Below are 24063 nucleotides of genomic sequence, written 5' to 3'. Positions count from 1 at the left end.
CATGTGTTTGTATATATGGGTATCCCGATGCCTTGTCCCAGTAGACATAAATATACAGTACGTTGGCGCTGGAATTATTCCTTTTAAAGTATAAGTACAGACAATGCCATTTGCATGGATCCCTGATACCTTAAGCAGGTATGACACAGCGATGCTGCTACCTAGAGACGTGCTTATCTGGAAGTGCGTAGTAAGGCATATACATATATTTAAATGCTCTTTCTATGGTGTTTGTGTAAATATTTAGGTATTGTACATGGCAGGGTGTGTGGCTGTATGTCCAGGTCAGGCTAAATGTGTGTGGAGCATCTAGTGTTTATAGTTACTTGCCAACTTGGGCAATTAGTTTAGTCATTGTGGCTGGCAGCAAGTGGGCATGTAAAAAAATTAATAAAAAAGTGAGACTACTGTATTTAGGCAGAACTGCAATTTATTTATACTACATGGCTTGCAATTGTGTAGATTTAATTTTTTACATTGTAAAATTTGGGGTCAGCGGATCTCTGGACAAATGCAAATATTTCTTTTATTTCCTGTTTCAGTGTGTGGGACACCTATTTGGTTATGGGATCGGCGATATGGGGAATGAATGAAGTGTGTCCAATATTTTATTTAGGTCTGTTGATATGCATGTTTGTACAGGTAAATTCTAAATCGACGGTTCCCTACCTTTTTACACTGCACCCCCTGCTAGAAAATATTTGTTCCATGAACCCCTAATTAATGGCTTATTCCCATCAGATTATTGCTAACAAAACTTTGACCGATTCTAGACAATATAGTGTCAGGTGCTCGTGGGGACATGCACAAAACTGAACCTCAGTCTGCAGACAGCATTCATATAACCAGGACACTTGAAAACGAGAGGTAACTCTCAATGTATAACTTCCTGGTAAAATATTTTATAAATAAATATAGCTGTTCGTTACTGCGGGAGCTTCCAAAGTCACAACCCACAATGCTTTGCTGCTCTGGATGCAAAGCATTATGGAGAGTGACCATTGAAGTTCATGCTGTAATTAACTGCTATAGCCGTGCACAGTCCCCACATGAGCTCAGAAACCCATTATACTGCCTGGGATCAGCCATTTATACATATTTTTTGGGAAATCCGTAGGGGTTCCCATACATCATGTTGGAAATCACTGCTCCTAGATCAATGGTAGATAACATGATATACTGATATACTTCTGTGGCTTGTGAGCTTTCAAATGTGCCACATACCCACCCAGTGAGTGGCAGAGACACTGTACCCGAGCAATTCACTCCCTGGTGCAAAAGCAGCAGAGATGTTGCAACCTTTTAATGAGCTGCCTAAGGCTGAGTACATAGAAGGCACGTCCGTGCTGAGCCATGCGGACGCTCCGCGCTGAGCCCCTGCATCCTCCATGAGGATGTCTTTAGAGGGGGCTCACGCAAGCGTCCGCAGGCGTGCTGAGGTGCTGGATTTTTCAGCCGACAGCCAAACTGTTTTTCAGAGCGCTGTCGGCTGAAAACATCCAATCAGCGCGGAGCAGTGTCAACGTCACGGCGCCGTGACGTTGTCGTCGGTGCGTCGCGGGCGATTGGCCCAGCGACGTCACTGCCCTGTCTCCCTCAGACTCCCCCCGCCTCCCGATCGCGCCCACAGATTTCAGCAGGCGAGCCTCAGCGTCAGCGCACCTCAGCACTGCTACCCCCTCTATGGCCCCAGCCTAAGGCTACTGCCCTAGTGTCAGCTCGTGCATGTGCGCCTGGCGGTGCGTGCATGGGTCCATGCTGCGGTCTGTGCTTGAGCTGCAGAGGGGGGAAGAAAAGTTCACGACGGGGTGGTGGGGCGCGCGCAGTCCTCATTGGCTGAACCACCGCCGTGACGTGGCCACTGCCCGGCTGCCGGGCCAAGGTAAATTTCTTGTCTTGTCAAAGGGTCGCGCATCGCGCTTCCCACAGGTGCATGTGGGCAGCCACTGGGGCCCTGCCCAAGTAAAATTTGCTTTAGCAGAGGTGCATGTTATCTGACAATTTTGTGTTTTTTATTTAAAAATGATGTCCAAGTTAGATCGTGGGATGGAGCAATAAGTTGGTTTCCTCTGTCATTTTCTGTGAATGAGTTTCGATGCGTTGGAATGAAGGATGGGCACGTTTGCGGATTTAGAATCTGAAACCTGTTAACAGTATGAGTATCCAGATCTCCTAAATCCGAATCTTGGGAACACTAGCTTTCAGTGTTTATCTGGACAACATGACCGTAACCACGTAGGCGATACGAATAGTGTACAAAACGAAATCTCATTACCATTTTCTGAGGCGATTTAAAGGGTTAGAGTGGGACTAGGCTGTAGGCTCTGTACACACTACATTTTAAAACAATTAAAAATAAACAGAGAAAGCAAGCAGAGGAAAGGGGCAGATAGACATTCAGATCATACTGCAGTAGGACACAGACAGCGGTTATCTAATCTCTTCTATGCAATTTTATAACCTAATGAAAATTAATGTTTCTCACAGGGAACAAAGACAAATACATTTTATTTTTCTGCTTGCATACCAGCCAATCTGTGCCAATTGGTTTAACACCATTACATTCTGCTAGTGTTGGGTAAAGTGGCTGGTTTGCATACAGATGGCAACATGTACTCTGCTAGTATACCAGCCAATCGTTTCCAATTGCTTTACCAGTTACATTATGCCTGTGCTGGGTGAAGTGGTTGGCATGCAGATAGCACTATCTCACCTTTCTTTACTCCTTGGTAATAATTTTCCGTTAAACGCAATTAAATTATACTGGTATTGGGTATTGTATGTCTTTATTTATATAGCGCCATTAATGTACATAGCGCTTCACAGTAGTAATACATGTGGTAATCAAATAAATAACAGAGCATGGGAATAAGTGCTTTAGACATAAAAGTAACATTAAGGAAGAGGAGTCCCTGCCCCGAGGAGCTTACAGTCTAATTGGTAGGTAGGGAGAATGTACAGAGACAGTAGGAGGGAGTTCTGGTAAGTGCGTCTGCAGGGGGGTAAAGTGGTTGGCGTATAGCTAGCTCTGTCTGTGTACTAAGTAGTATTAGGGCTCCGTTTGTACCATTTCCCAAGTTACACCTGTCAATTTCCGAATTGTTTTCATTATGCTTAGTTTAAGTATATTGTTTATGCTTTATAATTTACCATTTTCCTGCTTGAGGTTTTTGCCAGGTTGTTTTTTTTATTTTTTTTCATAAGAACCAAAACACTAGTGCAAGTGCCCACCCCATAGCAAAAATATAAGATTTGTACGATGTATCCCTACTATTTGTTAAAGCTTTGTTTACCCTATTATGTTCTGATATTTTCCTTGTTTTGATAATTCAGTTATCTTTTGCATCTCGCTTGGTTATTCAGTTGACCGTTGATTTTTCCTTCATCCCCCCCAGGTTAAAATGCACATTTCTTGCCATCCTCCTTCCGACAGTTATTCCCAGCCCTCCTTTTGCTCGTTTGCTCACCCCAGTCTCTTTTCTCTTTGCTGATTTTGCTCTCCCGCCTCAGCTTTTTGTTTGCTCGTCCTCAGCTGCTACTGCCCTCCTTTTACTAGTAATGTATTATTCAACTAAAATATAAAATCAAGTCCTTCTTCCTTCAAAGAAGTTGGTGTAATCTCTGGTGTCGGACGCACACAGAGTTCTAGTACTGTTTCTCAAATCATTTCTATCATGTTGAACACTTCATATCACAGACCACTTTAGTGTTGCTTGTTTGGAGGACGTCTGCCTCTGTTTCACAATGTATTGATGTATGTATTTGCAAAAAGACTAGACCGGTGTATAAAAATCAGACACTAGTGGGCATAGAAAATCTCCAAAATGATCTCTCACCCCACCCCCCCCGGACTAAGTGGATACCGCCAGCAAATGCGTGGGGGCGATGCTGTGCCTGTATTAATGCAGTTTCTAGGAGCTGAACACGGCTTATACTTAAAGCTGCCGTCTCACTGCCCTGTCCTACCAGCTGTGCGGAGGTGACATCAACTAGCACCTGGGCTGTAAGGCACATTGGGGAACAAGCAAACAGGATCTGTGAGAATACTGCATGGTGGTGAAGCGGACTCTGGCATTTGATGAGCAAAACTCTATTGCAGTAGTTTCATTGGTCGTAAAATCTAACATTGCTCCCCCCCCTACTTGACTGAAAATGGTCAGATTGCAGGACAGCACTGCCTGAAATTTACTTTGTCGCAAATGAAATCTTCAGAACCCAACGTCTGCGAATTACATGCCTCGGCCACATGGCCAATCCCGGTCTCCTGTTTGAGCATTAGGTTATATTGCTTGATGTAGCAGTGCCACCAATTACATGATAACAACAACAATCTCCACCTAATTTTGCTAAGGAGTGGCCTGCCGTATTGCAAAAGTTTTCTAAGGACGATGCCAAATTGGCACATGGTTGTAACAAATTTAAAGTTAGTCATGCTCTTCGACAAAAAGTTTTAATAAACTGTGCTAGGTGGCTTCTTTGACAGCAGAGTCATGTTGGCAGTAGAGCTGTCAATCACTGCTCTTCCTCCCTGGTGATTGACAGTTCTATCACTTGGGTGCAGCATTTTATATGGGGCCCAATGCGTAAAAGACTTGGACAGTTCTGCCAACAAGGTTTTTCTGTGCAATTGACACACCCACAATTTATTACATACAGCTGTCTGTTATGATTTAAAGGTATGTTTGTGGGGTTTTGTTTTTGAGTACTTCCGTATAAAGTGGTAATTTTTCTTTTGTTTGGACTAACAATTGATATATTTTAGAACACGTTTTTCAAGAGTTACACTCGGGTCAAGCAATACTGATTTACAAAAATGTTGGCGTTGAACACATGTAAAAACCAAGATAACATTTGAATACAAACTGAGGTACAATTTAGATGGAATGGAGAAGCAAGCATCTAGTAGAAGTGGGAGCTGGACTGCAGGAAAGGGGTGAGATATCAGAGGCACACGCAGATATATTATACACATTTCTGAAGGTTTTGCTAAAAACTCCAGATCAGTATTCCTTTCTTTGAATATTTTTTTTTGTCAGTATTCTTTTGAGTTGAAATGCTTTCTGTTCTTTGGTGCTTTTAAACATCCCTTTAAGAATCAGATTTTTTTTTATTTATGGAGTGGTCTGTGTCACAAGTGCTCACCACAAACAAGGCGGGACCGCAAGGCAGAGGTGGGGATATTGATATCCACTGAGCAGGCAAGTGCAGAGTGGTTGTCGTGTAGCCAGGTCAGGGTAGGAGAGATTAGTGTGGTCTAGGTACTTGCCGTGGTCAAGGAGAGGAGGTCGGATAGTCATTGATGCGGTGCCAGAGCCCAGAGGTAGAGAGAATAGTGGAGTCCGTAGCCATGGTCCAGGGGTCAGAAGTCGGTAGTCCGGGTGTAAGCTGTGGTCAAAAATACAAGGAACAACAATGTAAGGCAACAGGAAGCAAGGAGGTAAGCACACAAGAGAAAAGTTTATGCTCTGCCAATTTGCCAAGGGACTGGCAGAGCATATAATGGAGAGGGAGCCAATGGGAAGGCTGCAGGGAGTGAGCATCATCAGTATGCTGTGACAGGCTGCTTGCACTACTGTATAAGTTAAATGCATGTTTGCTTTCTGGCATCAAGTGCACCACTTTATCTTTCTGTTTGTGTCTGCTTTTTGCTGGGCCCAGCAATCCTTTTTTTGTTTCCCTTTATCTGAAACTTTACTAACCTTTAATGTGGTGTCCTGAGGTCAGCCAGTATATGCAGGTCTGGTTGGTGTTAAACACACTTTGATGTTACACAGCCATGGGCAGTCTCTGTTATAAAGGAAAAGGGCGTTTCCTTCCTGCATACCATTCAGGGTGGATTATACCATGGTATGGAGGGGGAGGAATCAAAGTAAGTGATACTGAATGTCATTTATTTTGCAGAGTAAGGACGTGCATGGGATGTTTGTAAAAGGTACTGTTGTTTTATTTTGGGGCTTGCTATAGAAAATTGTATGTTGTGTAAAGTGTATTATGTTTGCAAATTGTGTAAGTTTTGGGAGACAACTCCCCTGTGTGGTATACTTAATTTGGTTTGGTCCAAATTAACCAGTAATAAAAGGGAGGGAGTTTCTTTCCCCGGTGGCCCTGCTGCACTCCTTGTTGCTGCTATGTGATATGAGGTTGTCTTTTTCTGCACTCCTTATTGCTGTTATGTGATATGAGGATGTTTGTGGAACTTCAGTGAAAGGATGCAAACTTTCTAATGCAGATATTGCTGGCTACTCTGTGGCTGGAGACATCACGCTGCGAGAACTGGTTGTTGTACACCTGAATGTGGAATCCCTAATAAAAAGAAAATTCAGAGAACAGCAAAAGCCTCTCTCATTCTTCTCAGGGTCTGATGCTGCTACTTCTTTAAATAAAGGCTGGGACTCAACCTTTCACATATGCTGAATAGTGATAGGCAGGGGCGGAGCCTGTAGCAGCTGTGGAATAAGTGATCCCATTAACCACTTGAGTGCCTGTCTGTGCGGCGCCTGCACGTTTTCCGCGTGTGCTGCCCCAGTCATCACTGAGGCGGTCCCCGCGGTGTCAGTCTTCCTAGCACGTAGGCTGCGCACAGGCTGTGGCTGACGTGCATCACCTGTGACATTGTGGGAGCGGAGCCAGGGAGCTGTGGCAGGCGCGTGTCATTGGCGACATCGCGAGATCCTCACAATCTGGCTGGGAGAAGTCGTGTACCACTTCTTCATGGTGGTGTGTCTGCAGGTTATTCTGGTTTTGTAATCCTTGACTGGTTTCATGATGGTGTGCAATTTTGCCAGCTGCAGCAGTAGATTACAGGTTAGTTAGTATGCAGCGTAGCAAAAATAATTGGGTACCGGAAGTCACATTTTAGGTGACCAGGCACCTAGGGTTTTACCAAGCCTGTCAGACCTAGTGGAGGGTAGCCTTAAACCATTAGTCAAACACAAACAGCTTCGTGCAAGATGCTACAGATTTCCTCAACAAATGTAATCGCATTAAACACACTTCTTACCATTGATGTAGAATCCCTATGCTGCAATTTCTCAAGGATGGCCATGATGCATGTTTCAAGATCTTTGGAATCTCCAGATGACAAGAAATACAGGTCTAAAATCATTACCAAACTGATGGCATGTGTCATTACACACAACTACTTCAATTTTAACAAGGAGATTTACATGCAACCAATAGGGACTGCAGATGGCATTGCAATATGCCGATTTTGGACATGGATTATAAAACACAAACCGTACGGATATTACTGATATGGAAAGATGTTTATACTCTTGACAAAGGGAGAAGAAAATCTGAAACCATTTCACAAGTCCCTCAACTCATTGTATCCATCAATTAAACAAAAAATAGACCTAGTGAACTTTCTGGATGCTACAGTAACACTTAATAATGGCAAACTACACTTCCGTATACTAGAATCCCACCGACAGATGTAGTTACCTCCACAACTCCAGCTTGTATGCCACTCCTACAAAACAGCCATCATAAACAGCCAGGCTATCAGATATTACAGCCTATGTTCTGAAACTGGAGATTAAAATGGATACCTCCATAACACTGACAATCATTCTGACAGAATGTACACAAGCTAAAGACCATCATTAAAACAATGACGTGTGCCTTGAATGAACCATGCAAACTCCTGCTAACAAGAAAAATGGAAAAAACAATAACTCATACCACTGGTCGTCACATACAACCCTGCTCTATAGGAAATGCGTAAAATAATAAAGTATCTGCAACCCATATTGACAAAGCCAACATGTTAACATTTTCCACAAACCTCCAATCCTTGCATTCTAGCAACTGCCCAAGCTCAGACCGAAATTTGTTAACAAAAACCTTCCTAATGAGCTTAAGGCTGATGAGAATGGTACAAGACCATACAACATCGAACGCTGAACTTTGCAAACATGCAAATGTCCCTTGGCCAGTCACACAAATAGAACATTCCGTGTTAAACGATTTTTGCTGCTGCACACCTAGGAATGTTGTATGAGGTAAATGTGACCAAGAATGTTACTTTGGTTGAACTAGCCAAAATTACAAACCATAATGAACCTGCATACACACAAACACCATGTGGGACATCAATTCTCCCAACCAGATCACTCCATAAATAATTACAAATTTAGATTCTTAAAGTAATATTTAAAATTACCCAGAAACGGAAGACATTTGAGCTCAAAATGATGTAACGTGGGAAAAAAAGAACTTGATACGTATCTGGAGTTTCTTACACATTCAAAAAGTCTACATTTTCTATCCAAATACTTTTTACATTACCCCGGCCCTTACTGCTAGATGCTTTATTGTCCATGTACTGTCCCTTTGATCCCTTTATTGCCCTGTTTAGCATTCCGCTGTCCCTCTGCCATTCCAAGGAATTCTAACTTTCTCTGGTCTTGGCTTATCTTGGTTTTCAGAAGACTTTTTGTATATTTTATTATCGTTTGAACTGAGGAAGACCCTAGAAAGCTCGTCTTAAAATATCAATTTAGTCCAAATAAAAAAAGGTATCTCCTACTACTGAAGTACTCCTTTTATCTTGCACTATTGTAACTGGACCAGCACGGCTAATATATCGTACTAATAATAAAACTAATCTATGCCTCAAGGCTGCTGGCTTGGCTCCTCTCCACAAAATACATTCTACAATGTTGATTAGGTAGGCAGCTGACCACAGCTTTGGAAGGTCACGTGAGGTCGTCGAGGCGATATCAGTAATTTAGTGTGAAGCGGGGGAGGGTTACGTTGTGCCAGCATCAGCTTGGTTACCTCAACATCCCGAAGACCAATGGAGAGATGTCACATGAGCTTTTTTCAATTTACATTTTGTTTATATTTTTATTTTCAAAAGACTCATTCACGAAGATTGGCATGATCTACATCCTTAAACATATCACTGGCATAGTTTAATATTGGTACATATGTCACTTTTTAAAAATTTTTTTAACGAAGACAAATCCTAGGTTAGTTGTAACTTGGTGTTCATTTTCTAGTGAAGACTCCTATCAGTCGTTTATAAACCGCCAACGTATTCCGCAGAGGATGGTACGTTTATAAGCCTGTAGTTTTATATACAACTACATCAACAGGATGACATCCCAAAATAAGAGCCAACGAGCACAAAAGCTAAATGAGGGCCCAGACTTTGAAAAGGTCCATTAGAAAGGGGGAGTTCTGGCATGCACCCAACATACACCATTACACATACAACATACACGAGTGGCTCAGTCATGACTGCAGCCGGCATATCCTAAAAACCTGACCTGTTGTCTGCCCTTGAGCACTGGAGTTGGCTACCCCTGATCAAGATTATAAACGGAAAGTTGGAACAAAAGCGACAGCGACTGCTCATTGTGGGATTCAGGATGCCTCTGGATGGAGTTTAGTCCAGCTGCACAGCTGATCCTAATGGTGTGTGTTGGGTGCATGCCAGAACTCCCCCTTTCTAACTGAGCTTTTCAAAGTCTGAAAGCTTGGGCTGAGAGCCTGATGGTGCGTGATAGGGGAGAAGAGGCAGAAGTCTTGGACAGAATGGTGGTGTATTTGGGAATAAGTACTGAGATGTAAAGGAGAGGGGTGGTACCTTCGTTGAGAGCTTTGTCAGAGCTAGGATTTAACATTTCATTCAAGAAGATATTGTAAGCCAGTGTGGGGATTTGCATAGTGGAGCAGCAGATGGGGAGCGGTAGATCAATTTGGCAACAGTATTTTGAATGGATTGGAGTTGGGACAGGGGGGATGACTACCATGAAGGTTGCAATAATCAGAGGTAGTGAATTTGGTTGTATTTATCCTGAGAGAGGGCAGAGTCAACAATAATCCCTGGGAAGCCAGCTTGGCGTGGTATTGTGGTATTGTGGTATTGATGGTGAAGGGGAGTTTGGGTTGAGGTGTAGAGGGTGTCTAGTTTTCTAAGGTGAGAATGGGGTCCTCTACCATTTATGCTGTCCTCATAGTCTATAATTGGCATTAGCATCTGTTGTTCATTGTGCTTTGACTAGCTGGCTTAGTGAGGATTTGTTCCTATAAAGTATACCTAGTTAGGCATAGGATGTCAGAGTATCAATATGCATCTCGAATGTTAAGTGGGATTCAAGCCAAATTCCCAGATACTTAAAACTAGTGACGGGCTAGGATGGAGTTACATAGATACGTAGTAGTTACATAGATCAGGTTGGAAAAAGACATATGTCCATCAAGTTCAACCTATGGTAAATTTAGACGACAGATACTTTATCCTATATTTGTACTTGCAGTATATTGATCCAGAGGCAGGCATCTAATATCTCAGTGACACATCTAATATCTCATAAGGGGAAAAATAAATTCCTTCCTGACTCCCAAGTAATGGCTATCGGATTACTCCCTGAATCAAAATCCTTCCCATGTTTACTTATTTGGTATATCCCTGTATGCCTTTCCTTTGTAAAAAGATGTCCAACCTTTTTTTGGCCAAATCTATTGTATCTGCAATCAGTCTCCATGGGTAATGAATTCCACATTGTAACTGCCCTTACTGTAAAGAACCCTTTCCTTTTGTTGCTGGTGAAATCTCCTTTCCTCGAACCTAAAGGGATGCCCCGAGTGCTTTGTACTGCCCTTGGGATGAATAGTTTTTGAAAGCCCCTTGTATTGTCCCCGAATATATGTGTACTGTATTTAGTTATCATATCCCCTCTTAGACGCCTCTTTTCTAATGAAAATAAATCTAATTTAGCTAGCGCCTCCTCATAAGTTAGATTGTCCACCCCCTTTATTAATTAATTTGGTGGCACTCTTCTCTGCACACTCTAGTTCCATAATGTCTTTTCTAAGGCGTGGTGCCCAAAATGGTACTCTGTACTCAAGGTGTGGTCTTACCAACGCTTTATAAAGGGGCATAATTATGTTTACTTCCCTTCCATCCATTGCCTGTTTAATGCAAGATAAGATCTTGTTTGCCTTTTAAAGCTACTGAATGACTTTGGGCACTATAAGCTAAGCAGGCGCACTTACCTGACCACCCTCCTACTGTTTCTGTACGTTCTTCCTACCAACAAATTAGATTGGTAAGCTCTTTGGAGCAGGGACTCCTTTTCCTAAATGTTACTCTTGTCTGAAACACTTCTCCCCTTTATGTGTTGTTTATATATTTATTTATGATTGTCACGTATATTATTGCTGTGAAGCGCCATCTACATTAATGGCTCTATATAAATAAAGATAAACAGTACAAACACTCCTAAATCCTTCTCTAAGTATACCCCTAATATATCCCCATTTAATTTGTAAGTCGCCTGTTTGTTCTTGCTTCCCAAATGCATAACCTTACATGTATCTGTATTAAACCTCGTCTGCCATTTACCTGCCCAAGTTTCCAGTATTAAAGTCCTTCTGGAGAGAAATTACATCCTGCTCTGATTCTACTATCTTACACAATTTAGTATCATCAGCAAAGATGGAGACTTATGCCAACCTCAAGGTCATTAATAAACAAGTTAAAAAGCAGGGGTCCAAGTACCGATCCCTGAGGTACTCCACTCACGACCTTAGCCGAACCTGAGAAATTCCATTTATGACATGCATCTGTTGTCTATCCTTCAACCAGTTTTCAATCTAGGTACATATATTTTTACTTAGTCCAATTTTCTTTATTTTGTACACCAACCACTTTTGTGTGGAACCGTATCAAAAGCCTTTGCAAAATCTAAGTAGACACAGCAATTGCATTACCCTGGTCTAAATTCCTACTTGCCTCTGCAAAGAAACAAATAAGGGTAGTTTGGTATGATCTATCCTTCATAAATCCATGCTAACTATTATGAATAATTTTGTTTTCCATTAGGTGTTCCTGAATATTATCCCGTATTAAACCTTCAAGTAGTTTCCCCACTATTGAAGTCAGGCTTACAGGTCTGTAATTTCCCTGTTGTTATCTAGCTCCCTTTTTTAAATATAGGCACCACATCTGCTTTACGCCAATCTTGTAGTTCTGAGCCTGTGGAAATGGAGTCCTTGAATATTAAATGTTTGGCTATTACTTAACTCCTTAAGAACTCTTGGATGTATGCCATCGGGCCAGGTGCCTTATTTACTTAAAAAAAATTCAAGCCGCCTATGAACTTTATCCTCAGTTAACTAATTGCTCATTAGTATGGAGGTTGTGGCCTCCTCCTCCGGCACTACAATTGAAATTGATTCTTCTTTGGTAAACATAGACGCAAAGAATTTGTTTAATACCTCTACTTTTTCCTTATCTCCAATAATCTGCCTGCCCTTCTCGCACTGAAAGGGTCCTATTTTTTCTTTTTTTATTAAGGCACTTAAATAACTTTTTAGGGTTTATCTTACACTATTGCAATCCTTTTTTTCATTATCCATGTTTGTCAATTTGATTGCTCTTTTGCAATTTTTGTTACATTCCTTATAATTCTGATACAATGCCTCCGTCCCTTCTAACGTTTAATCTAAACACCTGTCTCTTTTCCATTTCCTCCCCTACCGGTTTATTTCGATACTTTTGGTTTGACTTATTTCTTTTATACTTATTACCAAAGGGTATACACTAAGTGTGCTTTTCTAATGTTTTAACGATTGCCCATTTATCTTCCACATTTTTCCCTGCAAAAACATCATCCCAATGTATTCTTTATAGATTAGAAATGCAGATTTTAATAAACTGTGGATTAAAGTTTAAAGTAGTATTTAAACTCGGGTAATATGGCTTTTGATCATATATTTCGAATGAGACCATGTTATGATCACTGTTACCCAAATGTTCCCAGATTTGAGTATTTATTACTTCTATATAGTTTGATATTACCAAATCCAGTATTGCCCCTCTTCCGGTTTGTTCCTCAATAATTTGGGTCATCTCATTGTCTTTAAGCACCCCTAAAACATTGTTTCCTTTTGTTGTAATGCTAATCTCATTGCCCCAGTTTGTCTGGATAATTAAAATTGCCCATTATGCAAACATGACCTAGTTTCGATGCCATCTCCATTTGCAAAAGTCTTTAGCTTCCTTAATCTCATGGATATTTGTTGGTTTATAGCATATCCCTACAAACCTTTTCTTTGTACTTTCTACTTTTACCTCCACTGCTAATTTCTATCCACAAGGTCTCTACGTTTTTACCATTCCCTTAATAAAGCTCTTCCCTTACAATAGATTGTAGATCCTGTTTAACATATAAACTTACTCTGCCTCCTCTTCTATTTGTTCGGTCCTTCCGAAAAAGGGAATAAATAACCACCGAAATTAATGTCCAGTCATGAGTTTCAGTAATGCCTATGATCTCACACTGCTCCCTTGTAGCTATTAATTCAAGCTCCCCCATTTTCTGTCCGGCTTCTTGCATTAAGCATGCATTTCAGGATTTTATCTGCTCCAGCCTTTCTATGCCAATTGGGTTTAGTCTTTAGAAGTTTTCTAGTATTATCTGTATTTAATGTCTCCCTGCTTGCCAAACTCCCACTTGCCCCCATGCTACCTCCATGACCACTTGCTTTTCCCCCATCTATTCAGTTCATGATCTGTTTCTTGTTTCCCCCCCCCACCCCCTCCTCCATCCTAGTTTAAAATGTCCAACCTTTTTAACGTTCTCCTATGCATCCCCCTAGCACAGAAGATCCCTCTTCATTGAGGTGCAATCCGTCCCTACCATAAAGATTGCACCTCTCAGAAAAGGAGTCCCAGTGCTCTAAAACCCCCAAACCTTCCTTCCTACAGCACTTTCTTAGCCATGCATTAACCTCTCTAATCTCCAACTGTCTCCCTTGGGTAGCGTATGGCACTGTTAGTATTTCAGAAAATACTACTTTGGAGGTGCTTGCCATAAGCTTTCGGCCTAGATCTCTGAAATATTTTTTTAGGACTCTCCATCCATTTCTCTTAACTTTGTCATTTGTGCCAACGTGTATCAAGACCGCTGTTGAATCAGAAATACCAGGATCAATCTCCTGCCAAACTCCTGTACAACTCTTGGTCTCTCTTTATATAAATGAGCCCACTTTAAATGTTCTTCCCCATAAATAGTTGCTATCTTATGCTACTAAACAGTAACATAATTCCCCCAATAAAACTGTTTAATTGATTTATAAAGTGGACAATAGGCAGACAATTTAAGTTCACACTAACCCCTAATATACCAGATTTAAATCAAAAACTATTCAGGGAGGTGGCTGTTTCTTGATCAGTGATGAATCACATGAGGTTCATCGTGTGTCGATGGCTGCTTGTTAACGGAAGGAGTTGGCATTTGGGAAAAAGTCAGTGGGCTTATGCAGAGTTAGAGCTGGAAGAGAAGGATAATGTATATTGATGCAAAGGCTTTAATATACTTCTGAAATACTTTACCCAAGAGCAGCTGTAACAGCAGCAAGCAGCTGACACACTTTGGCCGCCACCGAAAGCCACCTGAGGTAGTTTGAAAGCAGCTACACAGCAAATGGACCGTCGTGGTAGACATGAACTTCATTTGTTCTTTTGACGTCTCTTTTCCTCATGTTAACCCCTGTCCATGCTCGCTTAGTGGACAGTAGCAGTGGTGGCATATTGGAGGCAGAAGGAGCAGGTGGTATGATACCTTTTTATTGGACCAACATGTAGTTGAAATGTTACTAACTTTGACATATTGGAGAGACTCGCAGGTCGCCTTTTAGTAACTCTCTGGGCTCTGATTTGAACTTTGCATGTTTTGAGGGGAGTAAATTACCTTTTTCAGACACATTTTGCTACAATGGTTTTGTGTGTTAAGTGCATATTTTCTTGATAAATGGGGACCAAAGACTGCAAGTGAATCTTTGGTATCTTTGCTAGCTAGTAGAGCTATAGATAGAGCTATATAGCTATTGTGATAGTGAGGCTAGATATTACTCATTTGAGTGAGGGACTGCGTAGGTGAGAGGTGAGTTGGCTTGTTAGCGGTATGTACTAAACCATGTCACATTCAAGTCGTGTGCCGTTTGTGAGCGCACACAAACAGAAAAGATTTGAACTCAAAATAATGCTATTTGACGCAACAAAAGGAAAGAATACGGATCTGGGGTTTCTGACACATTATGAGATTTCTAGAATCTTCTCCTGTACCCCACCTACTGTTGCTAGATGCTTTGTTGTTCATCCATTAATTATAAGTGATAATTTGCCAATATTTCCAGCCGTTTAAGATGTAAACTGTAACAATAGATAATGTTACCTTAGTAATATGAGAATACATTGTAACTGCTGAGTTACAGACTGAAGGATTGCTTTGAAACAGAGGCGACTATTTAGTGAACCTCGAGAAGCAAGATTTTGATCGATCATGACAGAATGAATTGATCGACAGCTTGGATAATTGATTTTTAATAAAGGTATTCTTAAGCAGCATATATTAAATAAATACAAATAATTTTTTAAGTTGCTTGGATTGCCTCTAGCTTTTGTAACGTTCTCGGGATGCCACACTTACATTTTATCACATTTACTATATTTAGTAAACATTACAATCACTTGGAACAAAGCCATAGATTAGATTTGGTATATTCCAGAGTAACAATGTTGTGAAAATGTAAACTGCAAGGAAGCCAGTCACAACAGTATTGTATCTAATAAAAAACAAAAGTAGCAACAAGAACAGATTACAGTATAGGAAGCAATACTGGAACGTCTACACAGGTTCTTGATTGGAAAGGGATATTCTCAAACCCCAATCTTTACTGTTTTTTATTTATTTTTTTTAAATTTAAATTTTTATTTAAATATATATATTTTTATTGGTATGGTTGACATTATCATTGACATTTTGTTTAAATACATTTTTGACATATTCACTTAAGTTTCTAAGGGAGATTTGTCTTGGGGGGCCGTGGGCGGTTGCAGAGGTCCTGCACTCTTCCCCCAGGCTTTTTAAATTAAATGCCAGGGGATCGCTTGAGGCCTGTAACAGAAAAAACTTACCTGGAATCAGATGCGCTGACGCTTCTCCATGGCAACGCGGCTTCAAATGACGCCACGCGGTCATGTGGCGCGATGTCACAGGCGTCAAATGACGCTGGGGGTCACGTGACCCTGGAGCGTCATTTGACGCAGTGGTAAAGGTAGGAGGGGGGGGGGGTCGCGAGCTCCGGAGCAGGCAAAAAGGGGGACGCAGCCGTAAAAGTTTGCGCTTCCCTAGTTTAGATATCTGATCACCTTTTTTTTTTACCCCAATTTTTTTGAATGACTGTTGGTCGTTGCCTGGGGGAAACTTGTGGTTACCTTGGATCAGAAGGAATCTGGAGATGGAGTATGACAAGTGTCACGTACGGCGCCCTGCGAGCACGCGATCTGCATACGGACAAGGGTTAATACTCAGCCCGCAAGTGCTCCCACTTTTCACCTCCGTCAAATGGACAATATCTCTTCTACAGGACCATGGTCAATACACATTTCCCATGCCGCACTCTTCACCTCGGCAAATGTCCCTCAAATAAGTTCTGTCTATTAACCCCTACTCAATTGCAAATCACATCTATCCACTGCCACCACCTTGGGGTACGCAAATAATTTAAGATGTAAAATAAATATTTGCAAAGGCCGCTGGTCCCTGTTTATTATAGAAAAACGATGCACTTTAATGCACCAAAATCCGTTGTAGCCAAATGTGTGTCTGGACACTTTAATACTCTTTCCCAGAACGTGCAATAGTTAATTCAGAGCCCAAAACATTACTTATTAAATGTCTTAATATATATAAAAATACAGTGCTTAGATTACGAAATAAATAGTTACAAAAAAATGCAGAACAGCTTCTTAAAATAAAAAGGATAAATGGACAGAAAACCCTATACATTACCAAATGCCATATATTTTCCACAGAGAGGTCACTGGTAAGAGACGATGCGATATCCAGTATCTGGTCCAAGATACACCCCTGTAGACATCTAATTATTATAATCTCTGCTCAGACGTAAATACAATTATTTCCCATTGAACACATTAAACCCAGCCCCTGTCGTAAATCAACAGTTAGGCTGAGGCCCCAGTACCTCCGCTGCACGCGTGCCCGCAGCAGATTCCCCGGTCTGCAGTGAGCTGCAGAAAGAGACCGAGGGGGGGGGGGGCGTGGCGGGGGCGCGGCCATGACGTCACCCGGCATGTTTGCCCTCATTGGCTGAACCGTCGGGGGTGTGGCTTAGCGCTCCGTCACGAGTCCTGCTCTCAATTCTATTGAGAGCAGGAGCAACTCTCGCCACAGCGCTGCGGCCCCCCTCGCAGCGGGCCCGGCGCCATTGAGGGGAGGGCTCTCATCCCTGTAGCGTCCGCCACAGCGAGCGCTGCAATAGCCAGCGGGGACCAGGCCTTAGATTGACTGCTTTACAACAGAGAAACACTTCTCCGCAAATTATGTTTAACCTCCTTTTCAATATCTAAATGTACTCATAACTTTCCTTAACTAACATTTACACACGCGTGAGTCAACACAATACATTTAGGCACTCATGGCGGACGCTATGAGACTTTATATAATCATAATCCTAAAATTAAGAGGAACATTAATATCGCTCTTAGTACCTGCTAGACCTGACGTGTCTGTAATCATTGTGAGACTCGGTTCCACAGATACACGCATGTAATTTTTAGCATGTTCAGCAGAGGATGTCACAAGATAGTCTAATTTTTTTTTTTAATACACACTCATGTTGAATACTTTCTTAGCCACACCTCTTGAACCTTGCAGAACACTATCTAGAGAATGCCTTTGAAATCCCTTTTTGTTTGTCAGAGCACCCATCTCTAGCCGAACATATGTCCTTATCTCGATCATATCCGTTTTTACCACTAGGCCTGCAAAAGGTGTTCACATACAATAAACCCTCTCTTTGTACTTTTCACACACAACTTCAATCAAGCCCTTTTGAATCTCCCACAGATTCATGCCAAAATCAGAAACCCCAAATATTGTATTTAAACTTATAAATGTTAGCGCATTACCCCCTTAAGCACCAGAGGGATTAAAATACCTAATATCTCATGATATTATCATAACAAGCTAAAAACTTGCTGTTCTCCATGTGGCTATAGTATCCCTTATTAGTATGTTGGATGTGCGCTCCTGCGGAATCCCGCTCCACTCTAGATGTAGTAATTCTGCTACAGAGAATTGAACTGAGTATTGCTTCTCTATCTCTGGTGTGGAGTAAAAATCCTTTCCCAAAATCCAATCACCCACATGTCTTAGGAGGCATGCGAGGTTATAGTTTCTTATGTTGGGGATATTGATCCCTCCCATATCTTGAGTCCTTTGTAATTTGACCTGCGTTATTCTATTTTTTTTCCCCCTTTTTCCATAGAAACGTATTTATCCCCTTATATCTTTGTGCTTAGTCAGTAGGGTTAGTGTTTGTAGTCTATATAACAGCCTGGCAAAGGATATCATTTTGGTGACGCAAGCCCTGCCAAATAATGACAGAGGCAATGTCATCCAAGCTTTCAATTCTTCCAGAATTTTTAAAATAGTGGTCAAACCCCTATCTTAAGACGCATGGGATCCCTGAGAGAAGCACCCCAGAAATATGCAAAATCCTTAGCCGTGCCAAACTCTGTAATCATACGCAGTGACTCCAGTATGTATTAAAAATAAACAGCAAAGAAACAAAGTTCCATATCTTGGCTACAGAATAAGTCTGACAAGTGATATCAACTTGCTTGTAGAAAACTATCAAGGCATCATAGAATTAGGTGAACAATGAAGGTGTCATGCTCACAATTAGGGGATGTATATTTATAATGTCCTGGTTTATAATCCAGATGGCCACTGTTGATAAACAGCACTCTTCGGTTCTCTTCCTTATTGGACTACCTCCCAAGAGCTAACACTTACAATGTGCAGCAATATTCCTCCCACTGTTAGAAACCATAATGTGGTAAGAAACTGGTGGTACTCATGCTCCGATGCAGTCCATTCTGTGTGGGTGTGCCTCACGCTGTGTGTAGATGCAGGAAATCCGGTGATAGAAAAAACGGAGCATTGCAGCAAAAAGATGAAAGGGCTACAATATTGAAACTAAAATCCATTTAATAGCCGTTCTATTGACAACCTACTCTTAATTTGGAAGGGCGATACTGAAGTATTATCCTTCTTTGACTACTTGAATCAGAATACTTCTAATTTAAAATTTACATCTTCATATCATAGTAGCAATATTAGTTATTTAGATTTACATTTGTATATTGACATGAATCTAACGATACAAATGGATATTTTCCGGAAACCGAATTCCCGCAATTCCCTGCTAATGGCTAACAGCAGCCACCCTAGGTCACTGCTACGGGGCATTCCGAGAGGTCAATACCTCAGATTCAGACAAATCTGCTCTGAGACATTTTTAAAAAAATATGAGATATTGAATGAAAGGTTTAAAGATAGAGGCTATACTGATCAAGATATTAATGTAGCCTTTGAGAAGGCATTTCATGCCAATAGGTCAGACTTGTTAGAAAAAGTTAACACAGACAAGCAGGGTTATAGAGCGGAACATCGGAACAAGAATAAACCCCACTGATGACATTCCACTCTTTATTACTGCTTATAGCAAACCATCAAATCAAATAAGAACAATTGTGGAAAGACACTGGAAGGTTTTGATACTGGATAGAGATCTGGGGAGATATGTTAGATTCACCCCAGATTTGTATTTAAGAAGGCCAAAACCTCGGTTATCATCTCTCTCCCAGTCTCTTAAAGTCCACTGCAGCAATTAATTCACATACTGAAACCCAAAAAGGCTTCTATGGGTGTGGTAATTGTAATAATTGTTAATATACCACTCTGCTTAAATCTAGGGCAAATACACTAATCGCAAACTCCAAACCTTCATGACTTGCAGCACAAACTATATCATCTATGTCCTAAGATGTGCATGTGGTAGCTTATATATTGGGAGAACTATTAGGCCATTAAAGATCAGAATAACAGAGCACCTAAGATCTATCAGAAATAGAGACGCTAGTTATCCAGTCCCCAGATACGTCTCTAATTGCCCCTCAGGCTCCATTAGCACTTTTACACTCAGTGTTCTGGAATATATCCAGCCACACATCAGGGGGGTGGCAATAGAGAAGCAGTTCTCAATCGTAGAGAGATGTATTGGATTTATACCTTCGGGTCACTTGTACCCGGCGGTATGAATACAGATTGGGAGCTCAACCATTTTCTTGTGTAGTCCTTGCATTATAGTCCTGTTATGTCGTGATTTATCATTCATTCTTCTTGGCATGCACATAATGTTTCTTTCTAATTGGTGCATACAGTGTATGGTTTATGTTTGCATTGGTGTATATGTTTGCTCTCTGTTTGGTATTGGCTATTTAGGAGTGCTATATAATTTGACTAGCTTGTTATTTATATACACTAAGTAGTGATATTTTTATTACATCTTTGTAAATTACTTTTGATCATAGGATTTAGCATAGACCTTTTTTTGTCTTAGAGTCCTTTTCTCTCCAAATTGTGTCTTTGGTTCTTAATTTTATTGTAGTATTAAATGGTCATACGTTTTAGCATTCAATTAGCAATACACAGCACAGTACATGTATTAATGCATAATTAGAATTTGTACAGGGTACTATACAGATCCATGGTGTTGAAATTGTACTATTCTTTGTTTATGTATTTATGAGTTAGAATATTTGCCATAGATCTTCTATAGTTGGCTTTGGAGATTGACTTAGAACTGTAATTCAAAGAATGAATAGTTGCATACATTGATTTGCTTGCATTCACAGAATATCTTTTTGCGCCATAGTAAGTTCTATTGTTTTTAGAACATTTTTTATATAGATTATTGTATGCTGATACATTTGTATATTATTATTGCCTTTTTCATATAGTAACATTTATGATGCGTCAAGTCCCCCACCTGGATGGTGTCACTGTTCACAGCTTTTCTCCTTCGACTTTATTTTTACTCATTCAATTTTAATGCGGCACCTGGCGTCGCGTCGTTTCCGGTTTGGGGAAAAGGCTACATAAATCACCACTCACAATAGATTCACATACTCTCCGAGGAAGCGCTGAAAGAAGTGTGAAACGCGTTGGAGAATTGATTGATTTTATTTCGTTTTGATATTGTATCCCTTTCATCTTTTTGCTGCTGTGCGCTGTTTTTTTTTATTTTTTATTTTATTTCACCGGATTTCCTTTATTAAAAATAAGACCACTTTTGAGCCATAGTTAAGAGGGTGAAATGAATCACTTTTTCTCGTTGAAGAGTTTTAATTTATCAAGGAGATCACAAATGGACATAGTAAGGCAGTTGATGTTATGCTGCAGTCAGGGATGGAAAAATCCCTGGTTAAGTCACTGGTGCTCAGTGAGGAGAGCTGTGGGGATCGAAGAGCCGGGGGGGAGAGTGTATCTGTGAGTGTCTCTATAGCTGTGCAGCCCAGTAGGGTATCAGCGGGCTGGCAGCAGGGCTAGTCAAAGCAGAGGTGTAGTCTGTGTCTGTCAGGGTGCCAGTGTATCATACACTCGGTGACACATATAGTGCTTATAGTGCCTGGCGACGCGACGTCTCGCCAAAACAAATGCATTGAATCCGTCGCATGCGCTTATAATAAGTAAGGGCGACGAAGCTACAAAAAATTCGGAAGCCATTGAAATTTGATTTTGGGAGAGAGTCGCCACATGTGACTGTCTCCACCAATCACAGAGCGCCTACTGCACTCTGCCCGCCCCCTTCGTGACATCACTGGCTTTGTCGCCAGCGACGTTGCTCCAAACTAAAGTGCAACTTTCGCCAGTGGCGACTGGTGACTTAATCGGTCGCCGGCAATTTAAACGTGGCCTAAGAACACGGACTCCTAAAGTATTATATTTTCTGCCACCCCTGGCTGCAGTGCAGAACCTGACTTGATAGGAGCATCAAGGGAGGGTTTGCTACAACAGACCAATGATGGATGTGGGTGGTACCAGTGCCTTAGAACAGCCCCTAAGGATTTCTTGGGAGCGTGGGAAACTGGAACTGACCAATGGGAACCAAGCCAGGCCCCAGTTCCCATTTTCAGTTCCATGCCTCCCGCAGTGGAGAACAATGGAGCTTTTGGAGTGTGTACACTCCCACCAGGCGGGCTCACCCTTCCCCCACCTCACCATAAACACTGCACCTGGCCTTACACAAGCTAGCCCTCTGGCTCATGCTGGCCTCTTAGCCATTGTTACTGGCCAAGGCATACACCATTTCACACAAACAGAATGAAAACCCAGAGATGCATAATAAACAGTATTCAGATACCTATCTATGGTTATACATTGGCAGGGTTAGAAGACCTTTTCTAACCCTGTGATGGCATGCTAACTCGATTGGGTCGCCATCTTGACTGGCAGGGGCAGCAAGAAGACTTCACCTTTTTATTGTACAATGCTTCACTGCGCTACCTTCACAATAAGTATGGCTGAGAAACACCACCTTTACTGAAAGAATACCTGTACATACTTTTGGAAAAGTAATTTTATTATAATGCAAGACCATCTTTCTTTATAGCGCCCTTCCTCGCGTTAAGCAATTACTGACAAAATATTCCATGAGCTTAACCCAGATTTGAAAACCAAGATAACAATCTTAGGCAGATTTAGAGAAGGAATTTCAGAGTTGTTGGTAAATAAACTGGGTGATGAAGGGAATTGTGAGAAATGTGGCACGTGTGTAGGAACATACATACATCAGCAGTGTGAAAGGGGTGAGGGTGCAGGGTGGATGCATGGGTTAAATAATAAAATTAAGACAAGTATGGTAATACAAGATTGTGGCTAAAATGTGGAGATTTAAAGCCTCAAATGTGCCCCAAACTACTCTTCAATGCACTTGTTTTCAACCTGTGATTCTTCCTCCAAAAAGTTGCCATTAAGGAGTGACAAAAACCCAGTACCGTATAGCATCCAGCAAATAAAAATATCACTTGTGAGCACATTCGCATGTCTCAAATACGTCTGCAACTCTGCTTTATCCCCATCATATCTTAGCGTCTCTTTGCATACAATGCTTCCACTGCAGCCAGGGATTCTGGGTAATGACATGCAAATGAGCACTCGGTGTGTCACTCAATGAGAACTATCGTATTGGTTTAATTTCTTCTAACGTCTTCCTTTTGTGTGGTATCCGTGTACTCGAGAAGGGAGCGAAGGAGCTTTGTCAGTGCAAACTCTTGTTATTGGCCCACGAACGGGCAGAATGGGCTGTAGTTTGACGCATATCCCCATCCCTTTTTATTTCAAGATTAGAGATGTGCAAAACTACAAAATACTTTCATGAAAACATGGTGTGTGACTTATTTATAGTCTCGACATGAAGCGACTAGCTACTTTGGAGAATTTTAAAAAAAATAGCATATTAAATTGCGATGCACGTTTACTTAATGCTTGACAAATGGATTGCAGACCCAGCCGACGCTTTTTCCGCGGCTTAAAAATATGAATTTTCGCAACCGTGTGCAAAAAGGTTTCATGCATATTTATTAGCGATCTTAAAGGAAATGTCTCCTTTCTTTCAAAAGCAACCCAAACGACCAAATGTGTGCTTTAAATATGGTAATTTCTCTGTCCTCCAACATTTCAAGTTGTTTTTAAAATATTGAAAAAGTGACCTCCTGGCATGCTTCTGTACATATGTACAACTGGAATCTAGATCGGCATTTGAAACCTTTCTGTGTTAGGAGTCGCACAGGCTTAGGCCCCGCTGCAGACAGGCGGCGCGTGGAGAGGAACATGACAGCTACCTGCAGTCTGTAGGGAGCAGGAGCGGGGGGGGCGTGGCCAAGACGGGTCGGGGGTGGGCGCGGCCATGACAGGGGCTAATGTCACTCTCCAGGCTGTGTTCCCCGCGGATGTCACAGCCGCCCCCCGTCTCGGCAGTGACAGTGAGCGGATCTGTGCCCCGTCACCCCCTCAGCAAACCCGGGGAGAGGGTAGCCGCCTCCCTTGCCTCCCCATAGCCGCCTCCCTTCCCTCCTCATTGGCTGACTGCTGCACCACGTGACGCGTCAGCGCTTCTGATCACCAGAAGCTTGCAGCATCGGACGGCTGACGCGTCACAGCACGCAGTCAGCCA

The 24063-nt window shown here is 41.6% G+C and overlaps 1 protein-coding gene across 1 annotated transcript in view; it reads left to right on the top strand.

The window, feature by feature from the left end:
• The window catches only part of TRIM24 (tripartite motif containing 24), a 102608-nt gene that overhangs the window by 1135 nt on the left and 77410 nt on the right, over positions 1 to 24063 (top strand). The window lies entirely within an intron of this gene.

Source organism: Ascaphus truei, chromosome 5 (assembly GCF_040206685.1).
Source record: "Ascaphus truei isolate aAscTru1 chromosome 5, aAscTru1.hap1, whole genome shotgun sequence".
In the NCBI taxonomy this organism is placed as follows: domain Eukaryota; kingdom Metazoa; phylum Chordata; class Amphibia; order Anura; family Ascaphidae; genus Ascaphus; species Ascaphus truei.
The sequence above is the reverse complement of the archived record's forward strand: the minus strand, read 5'-3'. Positions and strand labels throughout refer to the sequence as shown.